The sequence below is a fragment of the Alexandromys fortis genome, unplaced genomic scaffold (genome assembly GCF_014885135.2).
Source record: "Alexandromys fortis isolate MF-2015 unplaced genomic scaffold, M_Fortis_MF-2015_v1.1 scaffold_64, whole genome shotgun sequence".
Taxonomy (NCBI): domain Eukaryota; kingdom Metazoa; phylum Chordata; class Mammalia; order Rodentia; family Cricetidae; genus Alexandromys; species Alexandromys fortis.
The window spans coordinates 8,996,713-9,016,459 of NW_026067976.1; the positions used below are offsets into that span (position 1 = coordinate 8,996,713).

Sequence of the window (19,747 nt, forward strand, 5' to 3'; positions counted from 1 at the left end):
GCGCTCTTAACCACCGAGTCATCTCTTCAGCCCCCAATGGTATCTCTTATTTTCGGCCTCTCAGTTAAAATGATCAGCATAAATATTTTGTAATAAATTCCCCTGGGATATCAACTAGCATATATGTCTCTGCACAAAATACTCATTTTAATCATATATTTTTGTTTGAGTATTTTGTTTTAGAGGCAGGGTTTCTCTGTAACTTTGGAGCCTGTCCTGAAACTAGCTTTTGCAGACCACGCTGGCCTCGAACTCATAGAGATCTGCTTATCTCTGCCTCCCAAGTGCTGGAATTAAAGGCATGAGCCACCATTATCTGATTTTTTCCCCTAATTTTTTACATGAATTTTTCCCCTTGAAATGTCAGGTCTGTCAAAGTGAATATCACCAGGTCAGTGATAGTTTGGGGGGAGAACTGTGTTGAGCACTGTCATGTGATTCTTGGTTATATTCTATGTTGAACTTTATTCTTTTCTAGCCATTTTAGCTTGGCCTAGTGTTAGACCATGCCTACCCATTGCTAAGTTTAAGGCCCAGGTTTCATTTTGTCTCTTTGTAGACTCTTTATTTGTGTTCCTTGTGTTGCTATTGATAGATTACAGTCAAATGGATCTTATTAATGCCTGACCAAAGAGTTTTCTTAGTATTGGGAAAAAAGAAACTTTGTCTTCTTTCCAATCATACTATTTCTTGAATTTCTCTTTTTTGTTGTTGCTGTTACCTATTGGTGGGTTAGGAGAAAATAAATAAGAAATCAAATATTCCAATACAATTCTATTTTAAATTACCATGTAATATTGTATTTATTAAACATATAATACTTGGAAGGTGCTGTACTAAGTGAACAACCACAACAACAAACCAAAAAACCAAAAAGGATTGCTAATAGTCTGAAAGGTGGCTTAACTTATGATGTTTCGGAGAGAAGAAACTCTTGTCTAAACCACAGACCAGATTGGAGCACGGAAGGCATGAGCAAAATGGTACAATGCCCTGAGACAGTCGAGAATGTTTTTGCTATTGGACAGATCCAAAGGCGGAATGAATGATTAATGCCCTGACGTAGTGTGTCCTGGAAACTTCTGCATCCTGGAGGCTCCAGACAAGGATTAAATATGCATATTTCAAGCAGCAGAGAATTGGCTCAGAGCCTAATGAGGCTGAAGGAGATTTTACGACAATTCAGATGTGGGTTTTCTTATAAACTAGAAAGGAGAAAGATCAGTATTAACCCTCATGTTTACTTATCTAAAGGGGAATGTCAGTCATCATTGTACTCTATCAATTTGATATGCTTGCAAATTTAATTGGTGACTTGTAGGCTTGCTCACTGTGAAGCAGGATGGAAAGACAGAAAACTGAATAGGATATGAGAAGGGAAAGGAGTTAAAGAGTCTGATTGATGTCTCTTGAAAGTCAAGAGTCAAGAATTCTCCCATAATTAACAAGACTTGCTATAAAGGTGGCTGGCAAAGAAAGAATATTCCTTTTATATAGAGAGGTTTCAAATAATGTTAAAGTAGCAGTGAATCATGTAGAGTAAATTCCTATAAGGTGTAACCCAACAATTTTATAGAAATCTCATAAGAAACTCCACTATAAAAGGGAAGCCTTGACCCCTGTGTAACACTTATGACTCCTGTTTCTTTTCTTATCAGATTACTATCTTTTCCAAGGTACCTCTGAGCCACGGTGTAATCTTATTTATTAGAGAGAGAGGAAGAGAGAGGGAGGGAGAGAGAGAATAAAAATGAATGCAAGTTTTTTTTTTAAGTAACCCTTCAAGGTGTAACTTGAGAACCATTAAAATGTTGTATATGACCACCACTAAGATATATAATCATGGCTGTTTTCTCCCCTCCCCACCCAATTTTTTAACCAGGGAAGAGTGTGAGCACACCCCTCCCCCACTACCACAAATTATGCAGTTGAGTTTCCACATTTGGGGAAATTGCAGGGGTCAACACATCTGGAGTGCAATGGATAAGCCTCCCTCCTGGGAAAACCATGATCATGGTATCTCTCCTGCCAGGTTAAGTATTGGATTTCTTCTGACAAGCCCACATGGACCACTTTAAGTCTTATTTCTTTTCCTGAGTGTTTCTCTCTCCACTAACTCCTATGCTTACATCTGTTAATTTTTTTTCTAATCAACTTCAGCTCTGCTTCAAATCGATTTGTTCAGAAATTCTTTTCTGTGGTGTAATCAAGAATCCTCTCTTCACCTGTGTTAACGTCTCTGAAAAGAGGCTGCAGAACATAGCAGGATGTGGGTGTGTCTGCAGTCCCCACTCTACAGTCAAGACTCTCTCCCTCTGTATTCCCACACCATCATCATTAAGCCAAAAACTAAACAAACACCAATCGCATTCTTTACGTTTATCCAGGGCGCAATGTTGAAGATGTTTCAATTTTTCTTTTAGGCACTGACTTGGAAGCATTCCATAAAGTGGGTCTGTGGTACCAGAACAAAAATAAAGGTAAGAAAGTCAACAAACCCAACAACACCAACTGAATGGCCAAGATAGTTAGTTACCTAACTAAGTCTTATGGAGGTTCAAGAGCTCGTCAAAGGTCACTGGCCTAGGCATTAAGGGTGTGAATGCAGACAGCAAGGCTCTGCAGCCAGGGTTTTGCACTATTACATTTTTATATTCTACCACTTCAGCTTTTTAGGTTCTTGGCAAATTCATCAAATCCCAGCATTCACACATGATTATTAAGCGTAAAAGCTGTGTTAACATTAACCCGATTACGAACCTCTTCACAGGTGGGCAATTCTGAAGCATAGTTTGGAGGAATAAATGCTTCCAAGGCTGGTCTGTATTTTGGTCGCTAGTCCTTCATTTTTCCTTATCACCCAGATCCAAATGATTAACTTGAAGTCAAAAGTCCGTCCTTGAAGCTTGTCCTCAATCTCTGGGCTGGCTCTGATTCAAAGCTCTCCAGGGCTGCCTACAGCTAACAGATGGCTATCTTCCTTCTGACTTGGCTGCACTGGGTCTGGTCACCATATTTAGGATTTTTGAAGCAAATTAAAAATATGTTTTTTCCCTCTTCTAAGTAAGTACCCAGAGACCCTGAGAAATTCTCTAGTTAACTTATAAGAAATGGGGAGAGAGAGACAGAGAAAGAGAGAAGAGAGAAGGGAGATGATATTTTAAAGCACGTCATTCCACAGAGTATATTTAAATCCTCCTGTGGAATTTTCCCACCAAACTGAAGAAGTGGTTATTTCAATATAATTTATTTCCTGTGTTCTAAAAGTATTTCAAAATGTAATAATAAATGATCAATGTTTATATGTAATATTATTTCAATCCACTTAATATGCCTTCAACTTATCAATGCCTTCAGATTTTACAACTTAGTTACTTTAAAGATTTTGTTACTATTTTATTTTATGTATATGGGTGTTTTCTTGTGTTTATTCTGTTACCACATGCTTGCCTTGTGCTCATGGTGACCGTAAGAGGTTACTGGGTTCTTAGGAGTTGGAAATCCATGAGGTTTTTCTAGCCTGCAATGTGGGTACTGGCTGTTGAACCCAGGTCCTCTGGAGAACAGCCGTGTGAGGCACTTCACCAGACCAAACAGTTAGTTTCTAAAAGTATTCATTCTTCACACATGTCCTGGTACATCTTAGACAAAAATTAAATAAAGCGATAGCTTTATATAGCACTCCCAAAAAGATTAGATTTTGTTATGTATGACAGCAGTTCTTAGAAATGAAATTGAGGGCTGGGGTGATGAATCTGTCAGTATATTACTCGTAGCACTATCCTTGGTCCTAAATTAGGATCTGCAGAAATCATGGAGGAAGCTGGGTTTGACAGAACTTGCCTATAACTCCATAGCTGGAGAACCAGAAACAAATGAATTCCTGGGGCTTGCTGGCCTTCCAGTGAACTTATAGATCAGTAGAGACTCTGACTCAAAAAATACAATTAAGATGTTAGTTGAGGAAAACACTTAACATTAGTTTCTAGTCTCCACATTCACCTGCATGCACACAAATGTCCAATTGCACCCCCCCCCAAAGATGATGTTTATAATAGATGTGATTCTGTGGAAAATATTTGTTCTTGGCAGAGGGAACAATGAAGAAAGAACTAGGAAAAATTGCAGTATAATATAAAGTTCCATGTGCTGTGCACCCTCTAAGCCTGGCTCTGTGTTATGAGATTGTGTGTATCATACAGGTGCTGCCTGCATCAGAATACCTGAGCTCAGGGCCTTGAGCTCCGCATTTAGGGGCATGTCTCTCATACAAGATTATAAAATTATGCATAGAAGTAAATATTTACTTAGAATGAGTAAATAATTTGCCATACTTTAGAGATTTAATAAACCTTCAAATATAACAAACTTCATAAAACCCAGGAAATGCTGTTTTTAAAAATTAACTCTTTGAAAAACCTAAACAACAAAGAGGACCCTAGGAGAGACATGGATAGATCTAAACAGGAAAGAGAAAAAGACAAGATCTCCTGAGTAAATTGGGAGCATGGGGGTCACAGGAGAGGTTATAAGCTGAGAGGGGAGGGAGGGAAAGAGGGGAGCAGAGAAAAAATGTATAACGAAATAATAATAAAAAAGAAAATAAAAAATTAACTCTTTGACACATCTGTTTTCTTTATCCTTTTTCTGGGTGTGAGGCCCTGATAGTCTTCTCATCTGAAATTATGTAGTGAACGTGGGTACATGCCTAGAATGGGTCTTTAGGTAGGATGTGTTATTTTGATATACTGGGTTTATAAATAGATCGAGGGCTCCTCAAGGAACAGGGTGACTGTGTTATTGATTTTTCAGTGCCTAGAAGAGTAACTGACATTGAAAATCACTAAACATGTTTGTTGAGTAGAGGAATAATTAAGCAGTGGGTAGGGTTTCATTAAAAGATAATCTGGTCTAGCGAAGAAATCACAACTCGGAATGCTGCTGAAAATGCTGCACGGGTCCCTCTCTTGTTCAAAGTGTTTGAATGCACAGGGAATTTTAATGGCATTACCTTCTTCATCCTCAACTCCTTCCACCCGTCATCAGTCAGTACTTGGTGGTTAAGCCAGCCCCTGACCTGGATGTGCTATGTGCCTCTGTATTACTCTTTTATGGATGATGAGAATAAATAATTTGTACAAGGTTCTGGCCTTTCACAAGGTGATTTGGCTGAAAGAGTGCTGCAGAACACTCTATTCTCATGACACCTATTCCAATCTCGGCACCAGAATGACCTCCTCGCATCAGCTGAGAGGTCTTTTCAAATGACCATCTGCATGTGTTTCCACCAAACCCTTGCAGAATCGATTCCTGCGATGCACAAAATGAAGGAGAATAAAAAGAAAATGCATTTTATAAGATGAAGCATCCTCTTTTTCCCTTTAAATAAAATGAGCTGGGAAGAGGCAGAGAACTTTTATGATTCAGTAATGGCCAAGATATGATGCTCTTCAGCTCACAAATCAAAGAGCCCGGAGCTGCAAAAGCTTCAATTTTGAAGAGAACAGCTCAGGGCCAGGGAAATGTCATCCTTTTTATAGGTTCAACAAAATTCTTGTTTTTCATCTTGCAACACGGGCATTAGATCAGCTCTTCAAGTCCCTGGGATGTCTGGAATACTGACTTGTAGGCACTTTCTAAAACATAGGGTCAAGTGCGAATAAATGCTACAGAAAAAAAAAAGAGAAAGTAACACAGGAGAGAGACCCAAAATGGCTGAGGAGAATCTTGACTGAAGGCATGTCATGAGGAGTTTTTTAGAGTCACACAAATGCCCCCCAGAGCTGATCACCACGTGCCTTCACACTAATGAGAGGGACTGACTTAGAACACAGTAGGGGAGAGGAGATCATCATGGGACAGTCCTCTTGTGCCAACATTTAAAATGGAGACAGGAGATAAATGGTCTGTAAGGATCTATTATTGAGAACAAAGTACTTCAAAGAGAAAAAAATCTTTGAACTCAGCAAAACTTATTAGCTGCAATGTTTCTGATCCTTATGATGACACTTGACAGTCTGATAGACCGTAAGAACATTTACAGAGCTCTCCTTTATTAGCTAATGGATTTAGGAGACTAGAACAATTCCTCTTCTTCATATTTTCACTGTGAAGCTTTGTTATCTCATTCAAAATAGAACTTAAGTAAACACAACTACTTACTACTTAGGAAAGGAGTGTTGTACTATCTGATCCTTAGTCATTCACGAAGACAGATAACTGTGATTGAATTGTTTATGAATTTACTCATGTAACAAATACTGTGAAGGTTATTCAATGTCCATTTAATATATTTTGCTGTACCATTTCCAAATCAATAAACCAAGATTCTGATTTCTATGTACAATAGACAGGCTTAGATTATAAAACTGTCATCTTTCTTTCTTTCTTTCTTTTCTGTGTTTTTTTTTTTTTTTTGTTGTTGTTGTTGAGGCAGGGTTTTTCTGTTGCTTTGGGGCTGTCTTATACCTAACTCTATCTAAAGAACAGGCTGTCCTTGAACTCAGAAATATCTGCCTGCCTCTGCCCTCTGAGTGCTGGGATTAAAGGCATGTGCCACTGCTGCCCAGATAAAACTGTCATATTTCTATACACATATGGATGTTGAGAGAATAAAGCTAATAAAGAGTGAAATATAACTAGAGTGGTCGTGTATGACTTTAATTCCAGTACTCAGTAGGCAGAAACAGATGCTTCTTTATGAGACCTCTACATAGCAAGTTCAATGCCTTCCAGGATTCCATAGCGAGTGCCTGTGTTAAAAATGACAAAAAAAAAATAATAACAGCAAAAGAATAAAATTTAATTTCATATAATGCAATTTAATCAAGAAAGTACAACTAATAAATATTTGTGACTACCAGCTCAGAGTTCTGTTAATCCATAAGTTAGTCCATAATGGACTAGAGAATGTGACTTTTCTTTGTCTTTTCTTTGTCTTCATGAGGCCCTTTTTGTGAAATAAACAAACAACAACAACAACAACAAAAACCACAGAATCTTTTTAACTACAGAGAAAAAAATCCTCAAATTATGTTAGAAAGATGATCAGAGGGTCTTAATGTCAAAGGAAATAGGAGATGATAGTGGAATGCCAAGGTATGTCTAGAATTTATTCTGTGAATTTTGAACTCTTATAGAGACCTTTTAGGTAAGAATAATTTGTGAATAAAGTAAAATTTTAGAAGAATTGATTTAGTTAGTAGAATATTCCAAGCAGTAGTTGTTACCTAAGCTGAGAATGAATAGAATTAAAACTTAATTAGGATGTTCCCAGAATTCTTAATTTTCCAAGTTTTATAATGCACTGAAAAGTGTTCAAGTGAATAAATGACAGTATGATTAACATTTTACGGTTTGGTAGATACCACTTAACTGTTCCTCTGACCAAAAAAAACATTGAAATTTTCTCTATCGATGATTCACTTTGGAGATATGTCAGGCCTAAACTCTCTTTTAGCTAGCAGCACTATTAAGACATTTATCAAGACAAGCTTATCTGAATATCTCATGTTTAAAGTTCAATAATACCTAGCACAAATTACTGGGCTCCTTTTTCTAAGTTAAGAGGTTTAAGGATAAAGGAAAGAAAAAGAATGAGAGATGGTTGTGGAGAGATTTGGAGGGAAGAAAAGAGAAGGAGAGGAATAGAGGGAGAGAGAATATGAATCTTAAGTCATAACACTTGTGTGTGTCAATTACATTGACATTTTCCCTGACCTGTTATAACCCCACCCACTTCTACTCTAAGATCACTGTTTTAAATTCTTATATAGAATGTCTTTCCACTTTGTGGAAATATTATTCTTTAGGATTCCAGGATCATGAAGTAGAGTTTCGTATCATATTTGCTTGTTGTATCTCTTGTCATTTCTGTTGTCAATTAAATCATATATCACTTGCATTAGACCTGAATTGTTTACTTAGATCAGGCCCTACTTCTGAAATTATTAATGGTGCCCATACTCTCAAAAGAAGGATTATAATTACCTGAAATACATACTAAATCAATTTTGAAATAAATGCATTTATACACAAATCCCCGTAAAACTAGAACACCAACTTTATCTTCTAGTTTGAAAGGTTGTTATTTAGGTAGAAGTGAAGATCCCAACCTTTGCTTGGGAGATGAGTCTGAAGTGGGGATAGGTGAGCAAGTGGTTTGTTAAGTGATGAATGGAAAGAACAGGAAGGGATAAGAAGGAAGCTGACCCTGTGGGAACGTCTTAGGCTACTTATACCTTGAAATGTATTCCACTCAAGACAAAATAAGTTATAGCTACACGCTAGCACAGATGTAAAGGAGCTTGGTGCCATCCTATTCCCTCTGTGCAGCAAAGCAGTGCCAGTCTCCAAGAGCACTCTACTGGAGAATGTTGCAGATATGGGTACACAAAAATCAGGAAATGTTAGGTGATTCTGCAGCCTGTATCTTTCTACTCAGCAACACCTGGAAGTAAAGAGAAAAGTGAAACTTTTTCCCTTGTACAAAACACCCTCCTGTCCATCATCCCTAAGCGTTCGCCACTGAGGAGCTAAATTGAGTTGATCATCATAGATACCTGTGATAATAAATCTACTTAAAACTACAACTTTATCAATATGCAACTTCAATTTTAACCTCATTACCAAATTCATGTCCTCAGGGTCTCCCATTCAGCAACGTGGAGACTAAAATAGTACATATGAAATGGGAAATGGAATAATAGGAAGGAGAGAGAGAGATTAATACAGGTGAAGGAGGGATAAGTGACACTAAGGTTATTTAATAAAGCCTCAAGGAATAATTTTTTAATCTTTACTTAAACTTATATACAATAAACATACACACAAACATGTATGCGCACACGTGCACACACACATATGCACACACACACACTAACAGAAACTCGCATAGAAATTAAGCCACTTGGGCTGGTAATGTTTTCCTCAAGGACCATACACTACCCAAACTCTCAGTATCAAGTATCAGAAACCTTCTTTCAAATGGTTGGTCATGGTAGTTCAGGTGACTCTTTGAACAAAATAGATTATCAATGTAACTTTTAGTTATACATATGCTTATGGATATACATCCATAATTAAACAACCATAGTTAAAGAAAAAGAGAGGCTATGAGATGGAAGCATATGGGAGGGGGCAGGAAGAGGGCAGCTTGGAAGATTTGAAGGAAGGAAAAGGAGGGGTAAATTGATACAATTCTGTTTCGATTCTGTTGGTGAATGAACTGAAGGCATAAATAGGAAGACATTTGAGAAGTTCAGCTGAAGAGCAGAATTTGGTAAGATGTTTTTGTTACACCTACAAAGAATGGAAAATTCCATGGAACTTATTTGTACTTTGAATTTTGAATTGTAATCAAATACAGCTATAGCCAGATATAGATTAGTTCTGCATACTTGAACAACCATATATAATACTGTTCCCTTGCCAGCATCAAGACAGCTTCCTTATCATTTTTATTGACTGTCAGATGCTGTCTAACTTTAAAAAATTAATTCTTGGTATGTCTAAGCCAGTTCAACTTTCCAAAGAAAATAAAGTATATTTTATAGTTAAGAAAAGATATATTGAATAAAACAACTTTATACTCAATATTTAAAAGTGACCTATTTTCACAAAAATTGAATTTTTATAAACTAATGCGGGTAAAAATATTTGGAAGCTGCATATTTTGGCCAAAGTGTTCCAGGTTTTTGAAGTAAAATCTGGCTTCTAATTTAGAAGTTTTCGATTTGTGTTTGTAATCTGGAATGTCTAAAGAAATCAGGAATCTAGGGTGGGCTCATGAAATAGGGGGAGAGGAGGTTTTAAAGGGTGTGGGAAGCAGGAACACATAGACTGTGAAAGTAGAGTGGGACACTGGGGCTGAAGATTTAAGTAGGAATTGAGGGAGGACAATAAGGAAGAGGTTCAATGAAATACTCTATGGAAACCCACTTCTCTTTAAGTTCATTAACATTATAAAATGTGGGAAAGAGAGACGGTAAACATGAAGATGGAAAAGGGGTGTGTTGAGGGAGTACTGGGGGGAGTCATACATGAATAAGATCAAGATTGCATACATATCTAAAATTGACAAAAATACATAGAGAAGATATTAAAATGTTGGCAATCACTCAGACTGCATCAAATGTGTTGGTTTAACAGGGGTTGAGCAAAATGAATCTTTCTTTAACAGTTATTTATTTTGTTTTATGCATATGATGTTTGTGCACATATTTAAATATACTATTTGTATGCCTGTTTTACATGGAGGACACAAGAGGACATCATGTTCTCTGGAATTGGAATTATAGGCAGTTGTAAACCACTATGTGTGTTTTGGAAACCTATCCTGATTCTTTGAAAGAACAGTTGGTGCTTTTAATCTCTGAGTCTTCTCCCATCACTGGTTTACTGGGCTTTATGCTAGACTTTAGAAACAGAAGAAGAGCCAAACAAATGTAGGTCATAGCTGACATACCAGGAATCAGCCAAATTAAGAGATCATGTGTATATGACTTTTTAATACATATAGATGCACAGGAGCTGTATAAGCACAGACTACTTAGGTATGTGGGGCAGAGGCAGATGAAGTTTGCTCTGGAGTTTGTAGAATAGGCTGAAGTTTTTTAGTGGAGAGTGGATTTAGGGAGCACACGATCTCACAGAAATATGTATAAATTAACTAAATGTAAATTATTAATTTAAATGAGATTACTTATTTAAATGAGCCAGTCTAGGCTAGTTAAAGTTGGTCACACAAATCTTTGGTTGACTGTTGAGTAGATTCCATTTCTGCTCCCTTGGATCTGGCAGTCTCTGTGTATATAATTATTTGGATTAAATATTAAAGAAATGTTTCTTGACTCGAGTGTTTGGTAATGGGACTACGCCTTAAAAGAGTATTTTCTCTATATTGGAATATTAGTGAAGAAGGAAGCTAGCCATAACATTAAATTTGTAGGACATTTGTTTCTTTTTTGAGACAGGGTGTCAGGTAACTAAGTCGGTTCTCAAATAAACTATGTGCTAAAGGCTGTCCTTAAATTTCTGATTCTCATGCTTCCATCTCCAAAGGGCTGAATTTACTAGCATGGCACATGGCACTGCTCTTGGTTTAGTAATGATTTAGATTTAATGACTTTACCATAAATACCATGTCGAGAGTTTAGGAGACTTCACTGAGCAGCTGAAAGGACTCCCTAAACTTTTCCTCCAGCTATATCTAGTATCTTCCAAAAATGGGATACACTGTGTAGGCATGTGGAATATGGAAAGTAAATTAAGGTCTCAGACAAGGGTGTTGGTGATGAAAGGCAGGAGAGGGTGTGAGAGAAGTCTTATGGTTGGAAATTTGAAAATCCAGATTAGAATAAACTTAATCCAGACTATGCTATGTAAAGAGAAAGTATACTGTTCTCACTGTTTCAGTCTTCATGTGTGGGAAGTACTACATGAAGAACTAGAGAAATGGCCATTTTCATGGCCTTCCATCTCCTGCAATTTCTTAAAGCTTTCCCCTCTAGTTGAGAGGCTTAGTTTATGAAGTGATCTGTCTCTGGATACTTGATATTATGTTTTAAAAGTCAGGTCAACCTATTTGAAAAAGAGTATTGTAGGTATATTTTTTCTGTCTCACTTTCCAGCTCCCAAATAGCTACACAGAAACTCCATGTGATTAATTATGAAAGCTTGGTCTATATCTTAGGCTTATTACTAACTAGCTTTTACAACTTAAATTAACCCACTTTTATCTATCTACTTTTTGTTCTGTGGCTTTATTACCTTTACTCTACACTGCCCATACTGTTTCCTCTCTGTCTGACTGGCAACTCTACTTTTCTTCCCAGCATCCTCTCTGCCCCGAAAATCCAGCCTAGTTATTGGCCATTGAGTTTAATATCAAGACAATCCAATAGACAAATCTTCACAGTGTACAAAAAGATTATTCCACAACAGAATAATATTTAGATTAGAGAAGCAAAAGAAATAGATCTTGCTCTAGCTATTTCATGGGATGAGTAATGGAATACGATTGGATGAAACACCTTCCCTATTTGAGTCTCATTCTCCTACTCTGTGGTATGCCATAGGTAGGTGAGGTGAGCTTGAATGCTTCTTCTAATAGTTGTGTCCACATTTCTTCTATCTATCTCTTTGGAGTAATGAAAGATTACTCATATGGTGCTGACACCACCCCCAGTCACCCAGTCATAATCAGCACAGTCTCTTCCACGGAGCACATACACCTCAGGCTGCATGTGTGTTTCTTCATTTAACTTCCATTCTTTTCATTTGTTCTTTATACTCTTACATCTTTAAAAGCTTGGGACTGAGGCAAAGGTAGGTAGTCCTTTGTCAAGGATACAGAGCTAGTAAGTGACAGTCAGGCCTTTAACTGGTTCTCATTGACTCTGTAGCTATGTACATTTGCAACTGCTACATTGATCTCACTGAAAAATAAGAACACTGAACTATTGCTGAAGTTATGATAGTTAGAGTTTTAGCAGAGCAGCCAGTGGGTGTGATCCGACATTGCTGTGATTCAGAGGAAAGTCTTACTCAGCTTCGCACATAGTATGAATAATGGCATCAAAAATGTTCAGTGTAAATCTCCACAGACCTCAGGCCTGGATTAGTATGCTAATGTTTAAGCTATTGCAATATTTCACAGTTAGGAATAAATGGCTAAACATAAAAACGTGTATTTAAATCTGGACGGATGTGCCTATAGAGGCACCAAAGGCACTACTAATATTATCTACACCTTTTTTATCCTTCGAGATTGAAGGTCTTTAAAGTCAGCAATAAGTTGGGGTTGTCTGGTTGCTCAGCCTAAGGCAATCTACCGCTAAGGCTAAAGGAAATGCATCAAAGAGAGTGCTCTAAAAATCTTAGATATTTTTCATCACTATGGGCATGGCAGTAGTGAGGCAGATATTTCAGGTATCTGATGGCCCATCAATGAATGAGTCAGCATTAGGTGAACCCTAAAGCCAGAGGCAAGCAGTATGAGCCAGGAGAGAAGATCACTCAAACTCTTCATGTTTAACCCACAGTTAAAGTAGAGAAAATAGCATCAGATCACTCCAGGAAAAAAAAAAAATCAAAGGCAGTCATGTCAATGAAGACTAAGGATGGACTGACATATGGCATAGTGGAACAAATCACACTGATTTGTTCTTCCACCTAAAATCCTGAAACTCTGCTGGGAAGCAGTGGGCAGTGATGAAGAGCTTCCCAAGAACAATGATGGATTTCCCGATGAGCAGCAGTAGATCATCCTATTGCAAATGGCATTAGGACAGAGAAACATTAAACTTGGTGTTTGTTCAGTAATCAATTGTCAATTAATATTTTCAAAGTTATTAAAAGTGAAAAATATTCTAGGTACAATTTGTGCAATATAATTTTATATGAAGTTGTGTTTGAGGATAAACTTCAAAAGCTGAGTAAACACACAAAAACAAAGAAAAAATCAACAACAATATTAGCCTCCATAGGAGTCAGGAGTCTTTTGAGATCTTTATTAATTTTTAAAGCAAGTGTTATTTTCTTATTCTAGTAGCATTATGAATATGGCTTACTCCTAAACTATTGCTTTAAATATATAAAATGTCTTGCATAGGAGGAATAACAGTTGACATAAGCCACATGTGACAAGTACCAGACAAGTAAAATAAACTCTACCTGAAGAAGGACTCATGAATAAAAGGTATTAATTAAATATGGATTCTATATCTTAGTCTCATGTCTATGTCTATATCCAGTGCAAGGTAAAAAGTGTTATGAAATTAAAGGTGTGAAATGACAAAATGATGTCAATAGTAAGAATTAATAATCAGAAGTTCATCATTTAGCTTTCCTCCTATGAAGACTTCTGGTTCTCAGAAATGTTTCTTCCACTATGTTTGCATGGATGCCTATAACATATATGCATATGTGTTTGTGTATGTGCACAAGTGTGGGTATAGTAGTTAGGTGTTGATGTTGGATTTAGCTATGTCCCAAGTCCCTTTAGAATGGCTTTATTGTACCATTTACACTGTTTCCATAACTTGTATGTGCCCTGTTTAGGAGGTTTTATATAACTTGGTATTTTGTAAATTTCTAATTTTAGCCCATTAGCTATATATGGCAAGAGTTCGTATTAAAATAATCTTAGGAGCCCGGAAGTGGTGATGCATTCCTGTAATCCCAGCACTCAGGAGGCAGAGGCAGGCAGATCTCTGTGAGTTCAAGGCCAGCCTGGTCTACGGTGTTAGTTCCAGGATAGGCTCCAAAGCTACAGAGAAACCCTGTCTTAAAAAAACAAAAATAAACAAATAAATAAATAAATTTAGGGCCAATCTCAATACAGGGATTAACACAATTATTTCCCTATAAATGCTTATGACATAAGTGAAAAAAAACTTGCTCTGTTACAAGCAGCTATAAATCACAATGTATTTCTTTATGAGGTTAAGGTTCTTGTAAAGCACTGAGACTGTGTATATGTGCTGGATGAAAGGATCCATGTACCATTGGGTTGAGAATCTCTGTGTATATTCCACCTTTATGTGGCTTATTTTTCTTATACAGGTTTAATATTTTATTTTCTTTACTCCTTTAATCTATGACTGTCTGTATTCTTTTATATTACTTTTACTGCCCCCTTACCTTTTTTCTTCTCTATCCCAAGCCTATGTATATTTATTTAACACTGTGGCCCATTTGGAGGTCTTTTTTTTTTTTTTTTTTTTTATAAATCTGTCTTTATTGCACCATTGCTTCCCAATAAGGGAATAAGGCATGAAGTTATGAGGAGAAAGGAGTAAGAAAAGGAAAATTCTTTAAAGGGGCAAATTAAGAGGTAAGTCTGGAGGGGTCTGTGTACTCCCACAGTAGAGCAAGAAGATGGGTGACTGGACCCCAGAATTCTCCCAGGACTGAAAAAGTAGCCCTAGTGTCTAGGAGTGACATGATTAGATGATCTGACATGAGAAGTGAGATTTTAGACTTCCTGAGAATGATTGGTATGGGTTTAGTCAGGTTAGTAACAAGAGTCCAGATTCTGTCAGTCTTCAGCCGCTAAGCCCAATAGGTCCAAGGGAGATGCTAGAAGGATTGAGGACTCCATAAAAGCCATGGCCTGGAGGCAGTCCTACTGTTGTCATTTAGGGTATGGTTGGGTAAGTCTGTGAGGATTTGGGCAGCTTTGGTTTTAGTGACCTTCCTTGCAATATTTGAGGCAAGCGCCTGGAGACCCCTTTTGACCTGACATCCCCTTCCATTGGTGTGGTCCAGCATCAGGATCTTGTTGAAGGGCCTAAACCAAGAGTTGGTACCTGTGATTTTGGTTGTGTTCTTCATGATTATGGAAAATCTTAAAGGTTAGGGCCACAACCTTAGCTTGGGATGTAAGTGGTCCTTCTTGTTCCAGTCATTTGAGTTTGGCCCTCATGTCTGGGTCGGATTGTGCCAAACAAGTAGGTCATAAGGAGTTTCTGGCCATTCAGGGTTTCTGGGTCTAGGTTCATATGTTGCAACCTGTGTAAGGCATTAAGTAACTGAGAAGAATTTTCAGATTTGTCTTGAACTATCTCAGCATCTTTAGAAGATTAAAGGGCTGCTTGCCTCAGGCTAGAGAGAAGACAAGTAACTAAATGGTCATTGGCCCAACAATCATTATCTTCACTGTAATTTTCAGAATGATCTATGTTAGGTATTGCCATTGGGTAGGTCTTGTCTATTACGTTCATCCAATCTGTGTGGGCATGGGTCTTTCCCCAAACATGTCTGTGTTCCTTAGGGAGAAGGCTATTAGAAAGGATCATATATAGGTCATGGAATGTGAGGTCATAGACTGGATTAGATACTGGGATTGTTTGATAAAGGTAGTGGAGATAAAGGAACACAGGTGTCTTCTAATCTGGGTAAATTCACCAGGAAAGAATGGGGCATAAATAAGAGTGGGATGATTTGTAACTGCTACCCCCATAAGGGGCAGGATTGGTGCAGCATCTGGGTGCAATTCATCATGGGAATGGGAGTGGGGAGGGCAGAAAGGAGTGGGGCTTGTTGGACTATCCAATTCTGAGAACTGGATAGGGAAGGAGAGGTGAGGGAGGGATAAGCAGGATCTGGGAATGTGGAGGCCCACCCTTACTACCTTGCTAAAGCACAGGTGGAGGGAGGAGAGGGGAGAATGGAAGATTAGGAGAGCAAGGGCAGTTCAACTGACCAGGGGGAAGAGTATGAAGATGGGGATAGGGATAGAGAGAAAGTTTATGGGCAGGGTTAAAGGATACATATTCAGCTTCTAGAATAGGATTGGGAGGTGAAATGGAAGACTTGAGAGTAAGGAAGACATGGGAAGGTAAATAAGAGTCAAATAAAAAGGGCTTAGAGCAAAGAGCAGTAAAGGTAGAGTTTTAAGGGATCTCGTTCCATTTTCTTTTACCTACACAAAAGTTATAAAGAACCCGAATATTGTTTGGAACAAGAAAGTCATTAGGTGGCCATTTATACTGTTTATATAGGAGACATTGGGGCCAACCTTGTGTACTGAAGTGAATGAGCTTAGGAGGTTTAAGGTGTGGAGTGAGTAGTAGAAGTTTCAGATTTGGGAAAAAAGCATGCCAAAGACGAGTGAGTCAGTTGGGATCGAGGGAATGGTGACCATAAGCTAAGATTGAGATTAAGGGAATCCCCAAGAATCCTGAGTGCCCATAAGGAGGCCTCTGGGAGGAAGGGATCATCATTCAAGCTCTGTCACCAAAAGCAGGATACAATGGTCTGAAGAGAAATCTGGGACCTGTCAACAGGATTTCCCGATGGTTAATGGATTTCTGCAGAACAGACAACAAAAGTGATAGGAAAATCACCAGCCACACTGAAATAAATGGAACAGAATCTGCCTTCCAGCTGTCCAAGGGAGTCTATCAAAACCAACAAAGGTCATAGAGGCATGCAGTCTCCTGAGTACAGCGGAGATGCCAGACACTGAATGGTCATCACCTGATGATCTGGGGACTGTTTGGGGTAGTGAGTGGTGGAGGAATGATTAGCTCCTGCTGAATGAGGAGATCAGGTACCAGGATGACTGAAAAGTGAAGAAGAAGGTTGGAGGGGACATTTAATGGCCTATCTGAGTCACAAAACCAAAATGAAGGGACCTGCACACAGCACACAGCGGGGTGCTGCCCTCTCGACCCTGAATTAACCAAAGACCACCTCCAAAAAGGAATTTGCAACACAAAGAGATCCATTACTAAGCAAGACAGAAAGGTAGAGTGGCTGAATCTGAATGCAGCAGAAACAGCAAGTGGCTCTGCAGCAGTGACTTTTAAGGAGAAAGAGGGGAAAGACTGTGCTAGGATAAGTTCATCATTCCTGACTTGGCTTTTTGACCAGTGTACCCAAATAAGGCATTTTGATAGTCAGATCTTGGTAGTCAATCTTCAGGAATGTGGAAGTGGCCAAATAAGAGAACCCAGTGGTTTAGCATTAATTATTAGTCTCAGGGATAAGGAAATTGCCAAATAAGAGAGACAAAAGAAAGAAGGGGGGGGGAGAACAGGAGATCCCTTGGCTTCATTTTTGCCATCTTTGGGCTAGTTAAATCCCTTCACTGGGTATCTTTCCCTGTTGTTTTCCATCTTATTTTTTTCAGAGTCCAAATGAATCTGGAGCTCATTGAATTGGCTAGACTGACTGGCTAGTGAGATTCTGGGGTCCATCTGTTTTCATTCCAATCTAGGTTTTTATGTGGGTACACCTCTATAATGGATTTTTATATGAGTATGAGTCACCAACTTAAGTTCCTAGAGCTTGTATGGCAAGCCATTTATTGACTGAACCACCTCTACAGCACCTTAAGTGTTTCTTGTATAACTTGGTTGTCAGTTTGCTGTTTTCCATTGATTTCCCTCTAAATGTTTTGAGTTTTCTTCAACAGAGTCTCACTGAGTATATCAACTACACTTCAGGGCAGGACTCTTGCCCAGGAATAGTTGGCCAACACAAGATGAGCTCAGTGGTATCTTTGTGAACATTTTGTTATTTTAAATATCTTAGTGGTGTTGATTTGTAATCATTATACTTAAATAATAAATAATAAAATAATATGAAGTTGGGTGGTAAGGGAAGTGGCAAGGACCTAGGAGAACCTGGTAGAGTGGAAAACATGATCAAAATATGTTGTATGAAATTTTTTTTCAATAAGGTAAATAAGGAAGCTGTAACATAACCTGGATGTTCAGCATGAAGTAAATAAAAAAAATGAACTGGTCAATTTTATGATATATCTACTTTACCACAATAAAAAAATAGAGCCAAAAGAGTGGAAATAGTCAAAATTATTAAGTTAAAATAAAAAGTCTTGTAATGAGTCACATTTTCCTCAGTAGTTAGGATTCATTCACTTCCACTATGCTGTCATTTGTCACAACCAAGTAAAAATATGAAATTACTTGAGATATTAAATGTATTTGCTAGAATAATTAATTGTTAAAGTATTTTAGCATTATGAATACTTTTTGGACATTTAAGAATATATCTTTATAATTAATTTTTTTGCTTGATATTTATTTATTATTTATTTATTTATTATTGGAAAAAAATTTCTGCCTCCTCCCAGCTTCCCATTTCTCTTCCCCTCCCCCCACTCTTCTCCCCCTCCCCCCACTCCTCTAATTTATGTATTTTTAATTTGTCTAACTGTGGTTAAGTTTGAATATATTCTAATATCATAAATTATTAGATATGACTTTTTTGGTAGTTGATGATTACGATTATTATTATTTTAAAATATTAGTTTATATTAACTGCACAGTATAATGGGCTCCATTATGATATCATATATGTATGTCATCTACCTCAATCATATTCAACCCTACCTTGCTCTAATTACCACTTGAATTACTTTTTTTTAAAAAAATAATGTTAATTAAAATAAAATTACATCACTTTCTCTGCCCACCTTTCCTCTCCCAGGTAGTCTCCTCACCAAGTTCAAGGCTGCTATATTTACTTATAAATGAGTAAACATAAATACAACTGATGAATGTTCAGCACCATCAATTTTGAAAACAAACACATTACCTGTTCACTGTTGTAGCAAAGCTTAAAAATACTATTTTTACCCATCAAAATAACTATTTCATTCTCTCTCATTTCTCTGAGAAATGAGGCTACAACTTCTTAGAAAAGGCTCGTTTTAGTAAATAGGTATGGTGAATAAAGGCATATGAAGCTTCTTTCTTGCCTATGACCTAGTCTAAACATAAAGTATATATAAGACTTCAAAGACCTAAGGTTTATACATGCAATAACTGACTCTTGAAAAATTTATTTGAAAGGAGAGTCTTTATCGTCCAAACATCCATCAACACCCCAAAGCCTGCTGATGGCCACTAGTGTCCAGATGGGTATAATTCATTGCAGTTTCTCCAACTACTAATCATAGAACAAAATTCCCCACAATTATCTATCATGACCTTCTAAAATATGCTTCTACTTTCTTTTTTGTTAAAAAAACATTAGGTTTACTCTGGCTTTATATGAACTGTTTATAAAATCTGTCCTGTCCATACAATAAATGGTCCCTTCCAGTTTCAGATAAAATATTTACAAATAAGTAAATTGTTAGTTTGCATCAAATTATATGTCTATCCTTCAAGTCCATAAGTAATATTTTAACTGTGTTAGTGAACTTTCTATTGATACCTCACCAGCACAATTAATTTATAAGGAAGGTTTAATTTGATTTATGATTTCTTAG

The 19,747-nt window shown here is 37.4% G+C and overlaps 1 non-coding gene across 1 annotated transcript; it reads right to left on the bottom strand.

The window, feature by feature from the left end:
- Positions 1 to 1,879: 1,879 nt before the first annotated feature.
- Positions 1,880 to 2,041, bottom strand: LOC126510771 (U1 spliceosomal RNA). Its single transcript, XR_007594491.1, has one exon. It is a non-coding gene; the product is annotated as a U1 spliceosomal RNA (small nuclear RNA).
- Positions 2,042 to 19,747: the final 17,706 nt, after the last annotated feature.